The sequence below is a fragment of the Narcine bancroftii genome, chromosome 2 (genome assembly GCF_036971445.1).
Source record: "Narcine bancroftii isolate sNarBan1 chromosome 2, sNarBan1.hap1, whole genome shotgun sequence".
NCBI classification, from domain to species: Eukaryota; Metazoa; Chordata; class Chondrichthyes; order Torpediniformes; family Narcinidae; genus Narcine; species Narcine bancroftii.
The window spans coordinates 119,312,525-119,331,723 of record NC_091470.1 but is presented as its reverse complement, the minus strand read 5'-3'; the positions used below and the strand labels follow the sequence as shown (position 1 = coordinate 119,331,723).

At 50.2% G+C, this 19,199-nt stretch overlaps 1 long non-coding RNA gene across 1 annotated transcript; it reads right to left on the bottom strand.

Moving 5' to 3' along the window:
• Window positions 1-14,175: 14,175 nt before the first annotated feature.
• On the bottom strand, window positions 14,176-18,056 carry LOC138752454 (uncharacterized). The gene is made up of 2 exons (XR_011350657.1): window positions 17,942-18,056; window positions 14,176-14,355 (listed from the first exon to the last, which is right to left on the bottom strand). It is a non-coding gene; the product is annotated as an uncharacterized lncRNA (long non-coding RNA).
• Window positions 18,057-19,199: the final 1,143 nt, after the last annotated feature.

Sequence of the window (19,199 nt, the reverse complement as noted above, 5' to 3'; positions counted from 1 at the left end):
GTGAGAGCCAGGAGGACAGCCTTCCAGACCAGCCCATTCTCGCGTTCCACTTGCACGTTGCCTCTTGGATTATAGCTTGTCGCTCAACTGGTCGCGATGCCCCTCGCCGTCAGGTACTGGCGCAGCTCATCACTCATGAAACTAGACCCCCGGTTGCTGTGGATGAAGGCGGGGTAGCCAAACATGGTGAAAATCTGCCCCAAGGCCCTGATGACAGTGGCCATGGAGGTGTCCGGATAAGGGATGGCGAAAGGGAAGCGTGAGTACTCGTCCACTACCATGAGGAAGTAGATGTTTCGGTTCGTGGACGGCAGTGGCCCTTTGAAGTCCACGGCAAGACGCTCGAAAGGCCCAATAGCCTTTACAATGTGGGCCTGGAGGGGAGAGGAAGAAGTGGGGTTTACACTCCTCACAGACCCGACAGGCCTCAGTCATGTCCCTGACGTCCCTGATGGTGTATGCCAGATTTCGGGACTTAACAAAGTGGTACAACTGGGTGATGCCTGGATGACAGAGGGACTCATGCAATGCATGCAACCTGTTGTCATGCATAGACGCGCAGGTGTGAGAAAGGGCACCAGGGAAGTCATTAAACTTCCTGGGGCGGTACTGTATGTCATAGCTGTAGGTTGCCAGCTCGACTCGCCAGCGCAGGATCTTGTTGTTCTTGATCTTGCTCTTGTGGGTAGTGTTAAACATGAACGCCACAGCCCGCTGGTCCGTGAGGAGCGTGAATCCCCTGCTGGCCAGGTAGTGGCTCCAGTGGTGGACCGCTTCCACAATCTTTTGGTCCTCCTTTTCAATGGCGGAGTGCCCTAGCTCGGAGCCGTGGAAGGTCCTGGAGAAGAAGGCAATGGGGCACACCCCTTGGTTGAGGGTAGCAGCAAGGGCCACCTTGGAGGCATCGCTCTCCACCTGGAAGGGGGAGTCCTCAACCACAGCCTGCATCATGGCGTCCGCGATGTCTTGCATGATGCGGGTGAAGGCTGCCTGCGCCTCAGGTAGGAGGGGAAAAGTTATGGCTTGGGCCAATGGGCGGACCTTGTTCGAGTAACGAGGGACCCATTGCGAGTAATAAGAAAATAGGCCCAGGCACCTGCGGAGAGCCTTTAGTGTGGGGGGGGGTAACTCTATTAATGGGCTCATCCTTTCCGGATCTGGGCCGACGACTCCATGGGCCACGATATAGCCCAGGATGGCGAGGCGGGTGGTTCTGAACACACACTTCTCCTTGTTGTAAGTGAGGTTCAGCTCCGCGGCTGTCTGGAAGAATTTTTCCAGGTTAGCATTGTGGTCCTGCTGGTCATGGCCGCATATAGTGACTTTATCCAGATACAGGAATGTCACCTTCAGCTTGTGCAAGTCTACCATGCAATTCATCTCCCGCTGGAAGACGGAGGACCTGTTCATGACCCCAAAAGTAACCCGGCGGAACTGGTACAGGTGCCAGTCCACTTCAAAGGAGGTGTAGGGCTTGTCCTTCAGGTGGATAGGGATTTGGTGATACGCCAACTTCAGATCAATCGTTGAGAAAACCCGATAGCGGCCTATATCATTGACCATGTCGGTGATCCTCGGCAGGGGGTAGGCATCCAGCTGGGTGTACTGATTAATGGTCTGGCTGTAATTCACGACCACCCTCGGCTTACTTCCCCCTTTGACCACTAGGATTGTTGCTGGGCTCTATAATGCCTTCTGCCAGGTGTCGCCGCCCCTCCGCCTTGACGAAGTCCCTTTCTGCAGTGCAATAGCACCTACTTCTGGCGGCGATCGGCTTGCAGCCTAGCGCAAGATGTGGAAAGAGTGCTGGTGGGATGATACGCAGTGTCAAGCTGGGGCTTGTATGTTGGTGTGCTGTGCAATGTGAGTGGAGGTTGGGGCCCCCAAAAGGCAAGGGTGACACTCTGCAGGTTGCACTGGAAATCCAGCCCACGAGGAGAGGTGCGCAGTGTTTGGGCATGACCAGGAGCCTGAATCCTGTGTTAGTCTCTCCTCCCACCATTATATCAACCGAGCAGTGCCCGAAGGTGCCAACAGTCTTATCCTTGGTGGCGAGGGCGATCGAGCAGGTGGTGGGGTGGACCTTTAACCTTAGGGAGTGGGCCACGCTCGGTTGAATAAAGCTTCAGTACTGACATTGTTCAACAGGCACTTTGCTACCTGCCCGTTAACTCGCACATCTATCATCGAGCGCTTGAGCTCGTGGGGGATGTCCCTGGTCAGCATGGTGTTGGCCAGGACCGTCTCGGAGTCAGAGTCGTCTCTATCCAGAGGGATGGGGAGCTTCGGTAGGGCAGCCTGGTCATTGCCCGTGTTGACCACGTTGGCATCAGTCGTGAGGTGCAGCATGCGGTAGCTGATGGCCTCCAGAGGCGTGGGGATCGTTGGTAGGGCGGCCTGGTCATCGCCCGTGTTGACCATGTTGCCGTCGGTCGCTGGGTGCGATGTGCAGCAGCTGATGGCAGCCGGAAGCGTGAGTAGTGTCGGTAGGGCCGCCTGTTCATCACCCGTGTTGATCATGTTGTTTTCAATGTCATCGGGGCCCTCCGTGTCATGCGCTGCCTTCTCCAAAATGGCGGCGGTATGTGGGGAACTGCTATGTGGCTGCCCTCCTTCCCCAGCTGTGTCAAAGTCGGGGAAGGGGGAAATCGTTGCGGGGACCATGGCGCCGCCTGGCATGTGCATGTGAGATGGTCCGTGGGGGAGGTAGGGAGGTCATAGAGGGCTGCTGAGCTGCCAGCAAGTTTAGAGGGGCACACTTTTGCATTGTGGCCTTTCTTGCTGCATCGGGAACAATATAGGCTCCTAGCTGGGCAGTTTTGGCGCGATCATTGATCTGACCCATACCAGGACCTACAGTACTTACAGGGGCGTTGGGCACCTGCCGCAGCGACGTTCCCCTCCCCACCTCGGCCTGGGGCTGCAGCTGCAGTGTGAGAGGGCCATGAGGGAACCAGGGGAACCTGGAATCGAAGGCTTCGACTAGCAGGGCTGCTGCTTCCAGGGTTTGGACCACTTTTGGCAGTTTTGGTCAGGGCATAGATATTGCCTTCCAGCAGCTTCTGCCGGATGGCCCTCGAGCATAGCCTTTGGACGATGATCGTGCCAAAACTGCCAAAAGTGGTCCAAACCCTGGAAGCAGCAGCCCTGCTAGTCGAAGCCTTCGATTCCAGGTTCCCTCATGGCCCTCTTACACTGCAGCTGCAGCCCCAGGCCGAGCTGGGGAGGAGAACGTCACTGTGGTAGGTGCCAGGCGCCCCTGTAAGTACTGTGGGTCCTGGTGTGGGTCAGAACGATGATCGCGCCAAAACTGCCCAGCTAGGAACCTGTATTGTTCCCAATGCAGCAAGAAAGGCCACTTTGCAAAAGTGTGTCTCTCTAAACCTGCCGGCAGCTCAGTGACCTTCTATGACCTTCCTACCTCCCCCACAGACCACCTCACGTGCACGTTCCGCGGGCACTATGGTCCCTGCGACGACTTCCCACTTCCCCAACTTTGACCGCTCAACATCCGGCCCCACCAGCTACAGTCACAGCGTGTGCCATGAGGATCTGCACCAGCCCCCGTCCTCGCCGCTCACTGAGAAGTACAGTGACGTCACTTCTAGCTCATGGTGTGACATCACTTCCGGCTGACATAACAACGTCACTGCCGCCGGCTGTGATGATGTCACTACCCCTGGCATAGCGGACATGGCTGGGGAAGGAGGCCAGCCATGCAGCAGCTCCCAACGTACCACCGCCATTTTGGGCCAGGCAGTGCATGACACGGAGGACCCTGATGATGTTGAAAATGACGTGGTCAACACAGGTGATGAACAGTTGGCCCTATCGACAGTCCTCACGCCTCCAAGTGCCATCAGATGCCGCATGCCGCACCCAGCGACCGATGGCAATGTGGTCAACACGGGCGATGACCAGGCCCCCCTACCAACGCTCCCCACGCCTCTGGAGGCCATCGGCTACCGCATGCTGCACCTCACGACCGATGTCGATGAGGTCAACACGGGAGATGACCAAGCCACCCTATTGACGCTCCCCATCCCTCTGGATAGCGACAACTCTGAATCCGAGACTGTCCTGGCAGCCACCACACTGACTAGGGACATCCCCCACAATCTCGGGTGCTCGATGATGGACATGCGAGTCAACGGGCAGGTAGCAAAGTGGCTGTTGGACATTGTCAATATTGAGAGCTTAATTCACCCGAGCGTGGCCCAATCCCTAAGGTTAAAGGTCCACCCCACCACCTGCTCGATCGCTCTCACCACCAAGGATAAGACTGTTGGTACCCTTGGGTGCTGCTCGGTCGATATAATGGTGGGAGGGGAGACTTACACAGGATTCAGGCTCCTGGTCATGCCCAAACACTGCGCACCACTCCTCCTGGACCAGGATTTCCAGTGCAACCTGCAGAGTGTCACCCTTGCATTCGGGGGGCCCCAACCTCCACTCACATTGCACAGCACGCTAACCTACCAGCCCTGGCCAACCTGCGGCCTCTCCACACTGCGTATCACCCTACTGGCGCTCTTTCCACATCTTGCACTTGGCTGCAAGCCGATTGCTGCTAGAAGTAGGCGCTATTGCACTGCAGACAGGGACTTCATCAAGGCAGAGGTGCGGCATCTCCAGGCGGAAGGCATTATAGAACCCAGTAACAGCCCTTGGAGAGCCCAAGTCCTGGTGGTCAGAGGGGGAAGTAAGCCAAGGATGGTCGTGGATTATGTTAGGTCTGCTTTGTTCATGAATGAGTGAGACAAACACCAGACTGAGTCGAAATCAGGGTTCTTTGTTCTTTATTACCGGATTGTAACACTTGCAACTAACCATGTTAGTCGGAGAATGCATTCTGCCGTTATCAGCAAAATGGTGATTTTTTATACCCTTGGATACGTGCTTAGAACATCATCATATCATTACTTGTCCAATGACTAAAACTGTTGCTATCCTTTCCCTGCTAGCTTCCTGCCTCTCAATCCATCAATGTCTCTCTTATCTTGTAAGTACAAGGATGCATTCACATCTTGTTACAGCCCTGTACAGGGTAACTCCTTACACATTCCCATCTCATGATGTTTTACCTTACAATTACAGCCAGACCATTAATCGGTACACCCAGTTGGATGCCTATCCCCTGCCGAGGATCTCCGACACGGTCAATGATATAGGCCGCTATCGGGTTTTCTCCATGATTGACCTGAAGTCGGCGTATCACCAAATCCCTATCCACCCGAAGGACAAGCCCTATACTGCCTTTGAGGCAGACTGGCGCCTGTACCAGTTCCGCCGGGTTCCTTTTGTGGTCACGAACGGGTTCTCCATCTTCCAGCGTGAGATGGATCACATGGTAGATTGGCACAAGCTGAAGGCAATGTTCCCATATCTGGATAACATCACTAGCTGTGGCTGTGACCAGCAGGACCATGATGCTAACCTGGAAAAATTCCTTCAGACAGCCGCGGAGCTGAACCTCACTTACGACAAGGAAAAGTGTGTGTTCAGCACCACCCGCTTCGCCATCCTGGGCTACGTCGTGGCCCATGGAGTCGTCGGCCCAGATCCGGAAAGGATGTGCCCATAAATGGAGTTACCCCTACACCCCCTCACCCCACAATGCTAAAGGCCCTCCGCAGGTGTTCTCTTATTACTCGCAGTGGGTCTCTCATTTCTCGGACAAGGTCCACCCACTGGCCCAAGACACAACTTTTCCCTTCCCACCTGAGGTGCAGGCAGCCTTCACCCGCATCAGGCAAGACATCGCGGACGCCACGATGCAGGCTGTTGATGAGGACTCCCCCTTCCAGGTGGAGAGCGATGCCTCCGAGGTGGCCCTCGCTGCTACCCTCAACCAAGGGGAGCATCCCGTCGCGTTCTTCTCCAGGACCCTCCACGGCTCCAAGCTAGGGCACTCCGCCATTGAAAAGGAGGCCCAGGTGATTGTGGAAGCGGTCCACCACTGGTGCGACTACCTGGCTGGCAGGAGATTCATGCTCCTCACGGACCAGCGGGCCGTGGCGTTCATGTTTAACACTACCCACAAGATCAAGATCAAGAACGACAAGATCCTGCGCTGGCGAGTCGAGCTGGCAACCTACAGCTATGACATACAGTACCGCCCCAGGAAGTTTAACGACTTCCCTGGTGCCCTCTCTCGCACCTGTGTGTCTACGCATGACGACAGGTTGCAGGCATTGCATGAGTCCCTCTGTCATCCAGGCGTCACCCGGTTGTACCATTTCGTTAAGTCCCAAAATCTGGCATACACCATCAAGGACGTCAGGGACATGACTGAGGCCTGTCGGGTCTGTGAGGAGTGTAAACCCCACTTCTTCCGCCCCCCTCCAGCCCCACATTGTGAAGGCTACTGGGCCTTTCCAGCATCTTGGCATGGACTTCAAAGAATCCCTGCTTTCCACGAACAGAAACATCTACTTCCTCATGGCAGTGGATGAGTACTCACGCTTCCCTTTCGCCATCCCTTGTCTGGACACCCCCATGGCCACCGTCATCGGGGCCTTGGGGCAGATTTTCACCAAGTTTGTCTACCCTGCCTTCATCCACAGCGACCGGGGGTCTAGTTTCATGAGCGACAAGCTGCGCCAGTACCTGACAGCAAGGGGCATCACGACCAGTCGCACGACAAGCTATAACCCGAGAGGCAATGGGGTGGTCTGGAAGGCAGTCCTCCTGGCTCTTAGGTTAAAAGGTACTGGCAGGACGCCCTGCCCGAGGCGCTGTGCCATTTGGTCACTGCTGTGTACGGACGGCTACCAACAAGGCCCCTCATGAATGTCTGTTCTCATTCCCCAGGAGGTCAGTGACTGGAATGTCACTTCCAGCATGGCTCACGTCCCCAGGACCGGTGCTTCTGCGTAAGCATGTACGGACACACAAGGCCGAAGCCCTGGAAGAGCACGTTTTTCTCCTTCATGCAAACCATAACTACACCTATGTTAGGTTCGGCAGTGGCAGGGAGGACACCGTCTCAACCAGGGACCTTGCACCAGCAGGAGCACCCACCATACCACGCCACCCTCCAACTCAGGACGACGCTGACCGGGCATACATCCCTGTCCACAGGCAGCTATGGGGCACGCAGGGCTTCCTTGACCCTTCAGCCTTAGGAGACGAACCCGCCCCCCCCCCACCCATCCAATATGACCCGCATACGTCGAACCCGGTCCCCCTGGCCACCCTTCCCCATGGCACCACACCAGCCACACACACCCCTGCCACCAGCTCTCCTCTTCCCCTCTGACCAGTGACCAGGAGCCAGTCCTACGACGGTCACAGAGACCCTGGCGGCTGCCGAATCATCTCAACCTGTAAATATTGTATGTGCGTAGTGGGTGCAATTCCTTGTTACTGCCCCACCCTAATTGCCCCGGACAATTTTAAAGAAGTGGGTGAATGTGGTGGTACACCACCGGCCTACTGCAGGGGGCAACCTCTGTACTTGCAGGAGTGTAAGAACATAGGAAGTAGGAACAGGAGTAGGCCAAAAATGGCCCATCAAGCCTGCTCCGCAGGGGACAGGACAACACCTGGCTGGCTGTCAATCAGACGGCCTGAATGGATCAAGCCCCACATGGTCGGGTGTCAATCACCCTCCGGGATATAAGCCTGCGCCGGCCTCCCGAGGCCTCTGAGTTGCTGCAGCTACAGCCAACCTGGCTCTGTAAAAGTCTTTGTGGATTAAAGCCTGTTGTACAGTCTTTACCTTGTGTGTGTCTGATTCTATCTAACAGCGCATCACAACCACCACACCAGTACAGGCTCATGACCAGGTTACAACACGTAGGGGAGTCTGCCAGATACTTTATACTCTCTCTGAAAGACCTGGCAAGAGGCTGCAACTTTAAAGCAGTATCAGCTCAGGAGTATGCGGAGGACCTTATTAGGGACAGAATTGTTGCGGGCATGTGGTCCACTGAGACGAGACATCGATTGCTGGAGAAAGGAATGGTGGGGCTAGATGAGGCAGAGACTATTGCAAAAGCTTTAGAAAGCACCAGGAAAGAATTGGAGGAGTACTCACAGGACCCTGGGGCTGGGACGAACATCACACTGCTGGACTCTCTAGCCCCACGAAAAGAAAAGTATGCTGCCTCACAGGAATCCACAGCAGCAGCATCACACCTTGAGGGTCCCAAGTGCTTTTTCTGTGGACAAAGAAAGCACCCCAGAGCCCTCTGCCCTGCCAGAGAAAATGTCTGTTCCAACTGTGGAAAACGTGGGCATTATGTAAAAGTCTGCAGAAGCCCCAAGGCCACAGCCAAAGCCCATTCTCATGCTAATGAGAGGCGGGAAAGCTCTTCTTTCTCCACAGACAAACAGAAGAAAAATGCCGCGTGCAGCCAGCCATCTTGGACAAATGCTACAAAGCAGAGGACACAGTCTTCAGGAGATGAATATGACGGCGAGTACTATCGGATGGAAGGACACGAAGCACACGCCAGACTTGCTTCCCGACGCATGAATCAGGCGAGTCCACACAACTTATCTGATTCCACTGTGTGCTACAAAATTAATGATGTGAGGGTAAATTGCTTAATAGATAGTGGAGGCACTGAAAGTTTTATTGACCAGGGGTTAGTCAACCACCTTGCCCTCCCAACACGCCCAAGTGAGCACCACTGGCTGTTAGCAGCCAGCAGCCTTGCGGCTGAGATAAAACAGTTTTTCAGGGTTACTCTAGAAATCCAGGGCACAAAATATGAAGGGTTCAAATTACTAGTACTCCCTCACCTCTGTGCCCCGGTACTATTGGGGTTAGATTTTCAGTGCCAGTTAGAAAGCATTACAATAGTGCACAACGGGCCTCACCCCCCACTACGCCTTACGAAGAAACAACACTGCAGCCTGTCTGTCCTGAACATAGACACCTGACCCCAGAATGCACACCAATTGTCACAAAGAGCAGGAGGTACAGCCTGAGGGATAGAGCCTTCATTAGGACAGAGGTCCGTGGGCTACTACAGGAGGGCATCATAGAGCAGAGCACCAGACCCTGGAGAGCCCAGGTGGTTGTAGTAAAGTCAGGAGAAAAACTGGGCATGGTAGTGGATTACAGCCAGACAATCAATAAATTTACATAACTAGATGCCTACCCCCCCTGCTACGCATAGCAGACATTGTCAACAATATTGTGCAGTATAAGGTATTCTCCACCATATAGACCTGAAGGCAGCATACCACCAACTGCCCATTAGAAACAGCGATCGCATTTACACGGCATTTGAGGCAGACGGCAGGCTGTATCAATTTCTGCGACTCCCCTTCGCTGTCACCAATGGAGTGTCCCTGTTTCAGAGAGAAATAGACTGAATAGTAGATGAGTTCCAACTGAAAGCGGTGTTCCCCTACTTAGACAATGTGACAATCTGTGGCCACACTCAGGAGGATCATGACACGAATTTAAAATGCTTCTTCCAGGCAGCTGAGGAAAGGAACCTAATGTACAACAGGAACAAATGTGTCTTTAGCATCAGGAAGTTGCCAATCCTGGGATACATAGTGCAGAATGGGGAAATCAGCCCAGACCCAGCCCGTATGCGCCCTTTCCTAAACCTCCCAGTGCCACACACGCTGAAAGCACTAAAAAGGTGTTTGGGACTGTTCTCTTACTACACCCAATGGCTCCCCAACTACGTCGACAGGGCCCGCCCACATAAAAGCCTCAGTTTTCCCACTGTGCCCATCAGCCACCAGAGCATTCAGGGACATTAGGGACCATATCGCTAAAGCTACCATGCAGTCCATAGATGAGTCGATCCTGTTTCAAGTAGAAACGAATGCATCTGATGTGGCTCTGGCAGCCACCCTAAACCAAGACGGACGACTGGTGGCCTTTTTCTAGCGAACCCTACAGGGGTCAGAGGTAAGACACTCAGCAGTAGAGAAGGAGGCCCTAGCCAATTTTGGAAGCAATAAGGCACTGGCGACATTATCTGGCATGCAAACACTTCACCTTCGTCACGGACCAACGGTCTATGGCTTTAATGTTCGATAACCAGAACAGGGGGAGAATTAAGAACGACAAAATCCTGCGCTGGCGGATAGCTGTGCGGAATGCAAACTGCAATTCTACCGGCCAGACAAAACAACCCTGATAAAAGCTACCAAACCTTTTGAGTGCCTCAGCCTCGATTTAGAAGGCCCGCTCCCGTCCAATAATAGAAATATCTATTTCCTAAATGTAATAGATGAATATTCCCATTTCCCCTTCACAATCCCGTGTTCTGATGTATTAACAGCCACTGTTATAAAATGCCTCCAACCCATCTTCAGCCTATTTAGGTACCTGAACTACATACACATAGACAGGGGTGCGGCATTCATGAGCGCAGAAGTACAGCAGTAGCTGCACGAGAGAGGGATTGCTACCAGCCACACTACAAGTTACAATCCCAGGGGAATGGACAAGTCGAAAGGGAAAATGCCACTATCTGGAAAACGGTCCTCTTGACTTTAAAAGCAAAAGACCTGCCTGTTACTAGATGGCAAGAAGTGTTGCCAGAAGTCCTACACTCTATACGTTCTTTGTTATGTATTGCCACTAACATGATCCCACATGACCGTATCTTTTCTTTCACAAGGAAAGCCACGACGGGCACAGTACTGCCTAAATGGATGATGATACAGGGACCTGTTCTCCTCCAAAAGCACTGCAGACCCCATAAAACGGACCCGCTGGTGGATCGTGGAGTTGAGGCATGCGAACCCTCAGTACGTCTTCGTCACATTCCCATATGGAAGAGAAGACTCGGTGGCCACCAAGGATCTTGTGCCGGCCGGTTGTGTGAACAACACGGAGGAAACACAGATGTCTATGGATCAATAAGGAGCACAGCAGCAGTCACTAGAACAGTCGTCCATCGAGTCAGCCCAGAGGACTATACCACCCACCCTGGAAATCAGGACCCTGGGTACGCAGACCCCACAAAATATCACCACCCTAGACTTGATGGCAGGACCTAATCCCATACAAGAGGATCCCCTGCCCACATGACCAACCAGTACTTCCGACTCCCACACCTCCACCAAGAAAGGCTGAAAGGCAGACCGCACTCCCCATCCCTTTACCACTACTGAGGAGGTCCAAAAAGCAACGGAAGCCACAAAACATTTTGGACTTATGAACTTACAAACAAGGGAAGGAGGATGGGGGGCTGGGGGAATAAGGGGGGGGGGTGAATGTGGTGATATGTAATTAAACCACTAGGTCACCAGGGGTCATCCCGGTGAACTTGTCTATAAAGCAGTCCAGAGCTACAGTCTAGCCTTCCAGGTTCATCTTGCAGAGAGACAAGACCTCTTAGTGTACATATTAGTTTATTAAAGTCGTCTAATCCTTGCTCCGTTGGTGTGGTTATTGTCAGTACAATTACTGGCCGGACTTAACTGAACCAATTGTATGAATATTGTTTGGGTCTGAAGCTGAGTATGGCCGTTCCTTCCTCATGACTCTTCCACCATTAATTGCAGCTCCACCAACATTAAAGAAACTCTGTACCCATCCAACATAAGGCAGCCCCTCTTGAATCATTCACCACCTTAAACATTCATTCTGCCCACCCACTGGCACTGCATTGTGACAATCTTAAAAAAAATTTTCTCCATTGATGGCAGGGCATGAGGTTGCAGCGACCACTTGAGATGCTGAGAGCAGTGAAATCCCCAATCCACTATGTTGTGTCTGTGAACATGAAACACTCATCAAGTTACATTACATGACCTGACTTTCAAATGAGTGAATCGGATCAGGAAGATACTTTGTGGGTTAAACCTACTGAAGCAGGGAACACAGACTGCTGCAAACTGGAGCGGATCACGGGAGATGGGCGGGAGGCCAACAGAAGTGCTGCTGGAGAAGGCAGAAGTGTGAAAAATGGGCCAGCATTAGGGTTAGTTGAGAGTTAATCCCTTCAGACCCGCATTCCTGATGATTCTACTCTTAAATGTAAATCACTGGAGAAGACAATGGATGAGCTGAGGCTGCATCTGAACCAGAGAGAATTGCAGGGGTGCTGTGCTCTGTTGATGATAGAAACGTGGCTCCAGGACTCCATTCCAGTCTCAGTGATCCAGCTGGATGGGCTCATCTCCTTCAGGGCAGGCCGAAAATTTGCTGCTCTGGCAGAACTCGAGGTGAGGCTGAGCATTTACATCAATGAGAACTGATGCACCAACGTCTCTGTTGCGAAGACCTTCCGCTTAATAGAGATACAGTTCTTCTTTGGCTTGGCTTCGCGGACGAAGATTTATGGAGGGGGTAAAAAGTCCACGTCAGCTGCAGGCTCGTTTGTGGCTGACAAGTCCGATGCGGGACAGGCAGACACGATTGCAGCGGTTGCAAGGGAAAATTGGTTGGTTGGGGTTGGGTGTTGGGTTTTTCCTCCTTTGCCTTTTGTCAGTGAGGTGGGCTCTGCGGTCTTCTTCAAAGGAGGTTGCTGCCCGCCAAACTGTGAGGCGCCAAGATGCACGGTTTGAGGCGTTATCAGCCCACTGGCGGTGGTCAATGTGGCAGGCACCAAGAGATTTCTTTAGGCAGTCCTTGTACCTTTTCTTTGGTGCACCTCTGTCACGGTGGCCAGTGGAGAGCTCGCCATATAATACGATCTTGGGAAGGCGATGGTCCTCCATACAGTACCTTCTGGTGAAATGCAGAACCTTCTACCTGCCCAGGGAATTCTTGGCCACACTGATTGCCGCAATCTATTTTCTGCCTTCAGCTGACGAGGATGAAGCCATGAAGGAGCTTTACGGCGCCATCTGTGAAGCCCAGACTTCCCACCCTGATGGTGTCATGATTGTTGCTGGCAACTTCAAACACGTCGACCTGAAAACGGTCTTAACACAGTTTCACCAGCATGTGAACTTCGCCACCAGAAGAGAGAACACCCTGGATCGGGTGTACACCAACATGTCCCTGGTGCATACAAGGCTGCATCTTTCCCCCACCTTGGTTACTCAGATCACATATCCTTCCAGCTAACCCTGGCGTAAAGACCGCAGGCAAAGAAAGATAGGTCAGTTCGCAGGGAGATCAGGACGTGGCCGGGGTTGGGGGCGGGGCATAGCAGTGCTGCAAGACTGCTTTGGAACCATGGACTGAAGCTGTTTCAGGGAGGCGGCCACCTACAACAGTCTTGTAAACATTGAGGAGTACACGAGCTCAGTGACTGGCTACATCAACAAGTGCATTGAGGGTGTCACCGAGATCAAATGCTTCAGAACCAGGCTAACCAGAAACCATGGGTGGATGCAGAGGTCCAGGCACTTTTCAGAGCTCATGATGATGCCTTCAGGACAAGGGGATAGGATGGAATTAAGATCAGCCTGGGCTAAACACTCCCATGCAATACAGAAGGCAAAGTGTGGGCATGGCCATCTTGCTGCGATCGAATTCGAAATTAGTCCCATCATCATCAGAGGAGGAAGAAGGACGGCCATCTTGCCGTGTCACGAGGTCGATGTTATATTGCCTACCGGTGCATCAGGAAGGAGGGAGCTACTCGAGTGAGGGGGACTACGGAGTCTCCGGGGTCCTAGCATCGATGGTTCTGGACCAAGACCGACCACATCAACTCAGCAACTTGATGGTGACTGTCAAGGTAAACGGACACGGAACTTGATGCTTAATCGATACTGGCTCTACACAAACTTTAATTGACTCTCAGCCTGTTCGGAAATACAAATTTAAACGGTATCCTTCTAATTACCGTATATTTCGAGTCTCATTTGCATTCTACTGTACATTTGTCTTTTGAAGGGGGGGGGGAATTTTGTAAACTTTGGTTGTCTGTGCTTAATGATTCATGTGCTCCTCTGCTGTTGGGTCTTGACTTCTTGTGTCACCATAAAAGTGTGACCTTGGAGTATTCTGGTCCCCTCCCTCCCATAATGGTTCAGAACGGAGGGCCATTAAAGTTGGACCCCACATGCAGCCTCTCCACATTAAATATCGACCCCCGACCTCTCTTCCCAAACCTGTCTCTGGATTGCAAGCCGATTGCTACATCGGAGTTCATCAAATCAGGAGGCAATGATTTGCAATTATTAGCAATGGATCAAGACGTTACATAACAAATTACATTCAGAGTTGCCGGCAGCTCTGAAACCAACCAGAAATGTTTCTTCAAAAATTCTAAATGCAGCCATTGCAAAACAGAAGGACATTCCAAAGTTTAATGTCCCCTTCTAAAGCATAGGTGGCCTGCAAATAAACAGGCAGCTAAAATCAAAACAAATGCAGAGAGAGAGAGGGGGGCAACCTGGCAACGATGATGATAACAGCCCAACGACTGACCTTCAAGCTCCTGACATTTCAGCTCCTGAGATAATACACATCTGTGGAATGAACAGAGGAAACACAGCAATCTTAAAACAGCTAAAAATAAACAGACACTCCCTGAAGATGGAGTTAGACACAGGGGCAGAAGAGTCCCTAATGCCGTTACATGTAAAGGAACGCTTGCTACCATGCCTACCGTTAAAAACAACTGAAATAACTCTAAGATCTGTTACAGGAGACAGAATCAAAGTGTTTGGAAAATGTACAGTCCAAGTACAATAAAAACAACAGCAACCAAAAACACTCTCTCTACATCGTAGATACCCAGGGATCAGCACACTTCGGAAGAAATTGGCTACAACATGATCTGGAAATCAGTTCAATACTCAATGTAAACCATACGGACACCTCCCAGTCACAACTCATGCAAATCCTAGATAGACAACCACGCAAGGGTTTTCCAACAAGAATTGGGGAAAATCAAAGGTGTTCAAGCCAAACTGCAGTTAAAAGATAATGCAGAACCAAAATTCTTCAAAGCCAGAACTGTCCCATTTGCTATGAAAGGGAAAATTGAGGTGGATTTAAACTATAGCCAAACAATTAATCGGTTCACACTCCTGGATGCCTACCCTGTTGGGTATAAGCCTGCCCTCTGCTGGACTAAAACATTAAGGCATATGAGAACCAATACACTACAGCAATTGGGCAGCACTCATTGTACCCATATGAAAATCAAACGGTGAGATTCGCATTTGCGGCGATTACAAAATCACCATCAATGCATCACTCAAAATACCTGAACACCCAATGCCCAAGGCAGAAGAATTCTTGCAAGCACGAAATGGAGGTAAAAATTCACAAAACTAGATTTGTTACAAGCATATCAACAGATAGAATAGGACAAAAAAAATCAAGGGAATATGTAACAATCAATACATCTGGGACTGTTCACCTATACACGCAAGCCTTACGGAATTTCTCCAGCATCTGCGATTTTTCAAGCAACAATGGACAAATTACACTCAGTTGGGTCTTACCTAGATGATATCACATCACATGCTGAAACGACAGTGAGCACTTACAAAATCTCGAAAAGGTTTTAACCAGATACAAAAGGCTAATATACAATTACGAAAGGACAAATGTGTCTTCATGCGCCCCTCAGTAACATATCTTGGGTTTACAATAGACAACGAGGGGGTGCGAATGAATCCAGCAGGAACAGAAGCTGTTCACAAGGCACCGTACCCAACCAACAAATCAGAATTACAGTCTTTCCTAGGACTGAAAACATATCCCTAATATGTCTACACTTTGCAGCCTGCTGGACCAATTACTCAAGAAATTGGGTAATACGTGGTATTGGAACACAGAAACTAAAAACACAATCGATCAACTAAAGGAAATACTAATGTCAGCTGATCCACTATGACCCTAGTAAAGAAGTTACAGTAGCCGTAGATGCTTCACCAGTGGGATGAGGAGCGGTACTATCCCAAATCAAAGAAAAAGGTGAGCAACCAGTAGCGTATGCTTCGCAAACATTTTTATTCTACCACAAGTGAACACAATTACTCCCAACTAGAAAAATAAGGATTGGCAATAATTTTTGGTGAAAAAAATTCCACCACTATCTTTACAGAAGAAAATTCACCCTGATCACAGACAACGAGCCTCTTAGTTTAATCCTGGGGCCACACAAAGGCTAGTATTAGCTGCAGCCAGAATTCAAAGATGGGCCATGCTAACTAGCGGCGTATAACTATGATATAAAACATAAACCAGGAACACTCACCAGCCATGCAGATGCCTTATCATGCATGCTGCTACCTGAGACAGAACAACGAGAAGAAATTATTAAATGGACAGCAGAGGTAGCAGCCATCAACCAAGAACAACTTCAACAACTGCCCGTTACAGCCCAAATGATTGGAAAGGAAACCCAAAAAGAGGCAACATTAAGCAAGATCCTATACTTCACCCTTAATGGGTGGCCCGAATCTGAAGTCATACCAGAAGATCTAAACCCTTACCACACATGCCGCCATGAACTATTTTCGAAGAAGGAGGTTTACTATGGGGTGCTCATACAATTATCCAGCCAAATGGCAAACTACCATGCTATCAGAATAGCACCACAGCCATCCAGGAATGGTCCGAATGAAGGCACTGGCCCGGATGCATGTCTGGTAACCCTCCATAGACAGAGACATTGAAACAACAGTAAGAGAATGCAAAGAATGTCAGTCAATGCAGCCAAAAATGCCCCAAGCCGAAACTAACATTTGGAAATGGCTATCCAAACCCTGGCATCGGATTCATGTAGACTTCGCTGGGTGAGACTTTCCTAATAGCTTTGGACGCACACTCCAAATGGCCAGTAGTTTCACAGTTGAAAAATACCAGAGCAGATCCCACAATTCACTATCTATGAGCTATCTTTGCCACTTACGGATTGCCTCATGAATTAGTTATGGACAATGGGCCCCAATTTACATCAGAATATTTTTTTTAATTTATGCGCGACAACAATATCAGACATTTTGTCCGCACCCTATCACCCAAGTACTAATGGGGAGGCAGAATGTTTTGTACAAATATTCAAAAAAGTAATGAAAACCATGAAACTTCTAAATGCCTCCGTGACACACGAAATCACAGATTTCCTATTGGGATACAACGCATTCTACCACTAAACGCACCCCAGCGAACTAATGTTTGGCTGCAACCTGCGGACCAGGCTGTCCACAGTTCATCCAGATCTGGGTCTCCGATTCCAAAAAACTGCATTGCCACAAACTTTACTTAGAGCATTGGAAGTGGGCGAGAGAGTTCTGGGACAAGATTATAGACAATATAAAGACCTGTGGGTGGTAGGAGTAATCTTACTCTCTTCTAGAGGGGGACAGATTGTGGAAGCAACACATTGACCAATTATGAGCATTGACTGACACTAAGATCCATGAACTGCCTCATGAACGGGAGGAGGTGGCACCAGACCTGCTGTGGCCTGCCCCGACCATCCCACCTCTCAGACTCGAGTGGGGGGGGGGGGACAGAAACAGTCACAGAGCCAAGCAGTCTAGTGAGGAGTTCAGTAACTGAGACACGTAGCCAGGAGGGCAGTGAAGACAGGCTGCCATCTCCACCACCCACCCGACTATCTACGGGTCCCGAGCAAAGTCTGGCACAGCAAACCACGCCAAGGTGGTCCAAGAGAGAAAGAAGACCACCTAAATGCTTTAAGGACTATGTTCCCTGCTTATTATTAAATACTTTCCCTTTTATAATTATAATTACTCATGAGATTATTCTAATTCTCACTTGTAGTCCTGAGGCCATATTGTTTAGTTACAAGGTTCCACCTCTAACATGAGAGGTTTTGAAAAGAACTGAAATTTGTCCACATGACTTTAAAGTGGGAGCACTAGAGTCACAGTGTGGAAACAGCCCCTCGAACCACTTTGTCCACGTCGATCACTTTGGACCCAACATTCTGGAAGTAGAGGTGGGGAAGGAAGGGATGGGAATGGAGCTCTGGAAGGCTGTCGTCTTCATCCTTTTAAATAGAACTGTTCTCTATAACCTTACAATTCACTCATGCAACAAACGGATTCTGTGTCACATACCCACACTCACATGTCTATTCACGGTTGTGTGACGGCGCACATCCTCATGGCGAACCGGCTCCGCTTGTATCGCCACGTGGCGGGGCAGCCATGGGGAAATGGTGTCGTCAGAGGTTTCTCTCCGACTCCAGAATCCCTTCCAGTGCCCACCCTGTGGGCAGCGATTATGATGTCACAATGCACCAGGTGACTGAGCTCATGCTGCCCTTAAAGGGGCGCCCTGAATGTGAATAAAGACAGTCATTAACGACCCTCAACGTGGTAGCTGTGTTTCTTCCACTGCTCACACTGCCACAGTTTCGTACTATCCCACCAAGACCACCAGTAAATTGGAGATACGACACCTGATTTTCTGCCTGGACACCCTCCAGCCAGATGGCATTAACAGCGACTTTACTGGTTTCTGCTAACCTGCTCCCCTCCCTCATCCAGCTCTCCTCCCCCACCTTCCCTCTCTATTCACCCAGGCATCCCTCCTCCCCTTGCTTGCTGCAGTCCCCTCTCTCCCTTCTCCACCTTTGCAACCACACCTCCCCCCTTACCTGTTTATTTGGATGCTGCCGACATACCTCAAGCCCTGTAATTTTATTTTTGCTACATAAAGGACACAGTTTAACCTGCTGAGTTTCTCCAGCATTGTTTTTACTTCAACCACGGTGTCTGCAGACTTTCATGTTTTACCAATAAACGGATTTCCTCTCTTTCTTTTGTGCGTAAATGCAAGGGGAAGAATTTCCTTTGTTGACTGCAATAACTACAATGAAAACAGGAGGTTTTCTACAAAATTATATTTAAAAACATTATAATCTGTCCTGTTACTGTGACACCGCTAAACTGACTGGAGCAAATTGAATTTAAAGAACTTATAAGTGACTTAATAGATGTGAAAACTGTCCATGAAGTAACTTAAATGTTCTGCCCCACTTGATGGCTGGTCACCTGGATCTAAAGATGTAGTGGTGTTTATTTTGCAGGACTAGTCAATCAGAGACAAATAGTTCAAAGAATATTGGTCTGCCAGTTTGAAAAACTGAGTCAAGTTTTAAATTTATCGGAAATTTTAAAGAGTTAGAACACAAAAAAGTTTTGAAGTTATTGGATTGTTATTTATTGGCGGGGGGGGGGGGGGGGGTGGGTGGAATTCACAGATATCCTTTAAAAAAGGAAATCTGGCTTAGCCTAATGAGTTTCTTTTTTATTTTTTAAATTTTAATTTAGACATACATCATGGTAACAGGCCCTTTTTTTGTCCATCAGCCCATACCACC